Genomic DNA, 1,016 nt, shown 5'->3' with positions numbered 1-1,016 from the left:
TAAACTCTCGATCTTCTTAGTGAGGGTGCCCAGTTTAGCATTGACATGGTTTATGCCATTTACTTCGTACATTCCACCCTTTATCAATGGTTTATTTGCATAATTTCGCTCACCTCCCCATTGATAGTGCTTTTGCGGCATGTTTTCTATAAGTTGATAGGCGTCTTCGTAGGGTTTATCCATTAGAGTGCCGCCAGTTGCTGCATCCAAGGTTAGTTTGGTGTTGTACAAGAGACCATTATAAAAAGTATGGATAATCACCCATGGCTCAAGTTCATGATGTGGGCAGAGCCTCAACATATCCTTGTATCTCTCCCAAGCTTCAATAAGAGATTCGTTGTCTCTTTGCCTAAATCCGTTGATTTGGCTTCTCAGCATAGTTGTTTTGCTTGAAGGGTAGTATCGTGCTAAGAAAATTCTCTTCAATCCGTTCCATGTAGTTATGGAGTTATATGGTAGAGATTAGAGCCAAGCTCTGACTCTATCTCTCAAAGAAAAGGGAAAGAGACATAATCTATAGCTTCGGGATTGATACCATTAGCTTTCAATGTGTCTGCGTACTGCCCAAACACTGACAAATGAAGGTTTGGGTCTTCCGTAAGGTTACCAGAGAACTAGTTTTGTTGCACAACTTACAATAGTGAAGGTTTTAGCTCGAAACTATTTGCCTCGATGGAAGGAGGTGCAATGCTCGAGTGTGACTCTTCTTTGGAAGGAGAAACATAGTCCTTGAGAGGACGGTTCTAATTTATGGCCATAATAGTAGTTGGGATATTTTATTCTAAACAAAGTTGTCTAACTCGGCTTCTTAGAATAAAACGTTCAATTTCGTTTATGGGTGATGTTAACTTGTCCTTCGAAGAACGAGTGTCTGGCATGCAACCGACAAAAAAAGGAAAACAATAGTTGCCTTAGTCTATACTACGCAACAAAGGAGTTACGATATTGACTAAATTAGTCCCCCGCAATGGCGCCAAAAACTTGATCGTGACTTAGTGAGTTTATTGAAATATCTA

General features: G+C 40.2%; 1 non-coding gene across 1 annotated transcript; it reads left to right on the top strand.

Annotated features, from left to right (window-relative positions):
* The first annotated feature begins 271 nt into the window (after positions 1 to 271).
* LOC127133912 (small nucleolar RNA R71) lies at positions 272 to 378 on the top strand. The gene has a single exon (XR_007807711.1). It is a non-coding gene; the product is annotated as a small nucleolar RNA R71 (small nucleolar RNA).
* The last annotated feature ends 638 nt before the right edge of the window (positions 379 to 1,016 follow it).

This window comes from Lathyrus oleraceus, chromosome 3 (genome assembly GCF_024323335.1).
Source record: "Lathyrus oleraceus cultivar Zhongwan6 chromosome 3, CAAS_Psat_ZW6_1.0, whole genome shotgun sequence".
NCBI lineage: Eukaryota > Viridiplantae > Streptophyta > Magnoliopsida > Fabales > Fabaceae > Lathyrus > Lathyrus oleraceus.
This window is presented reverse-complemented; position numbering and strand designations above follow the sequence as displayed.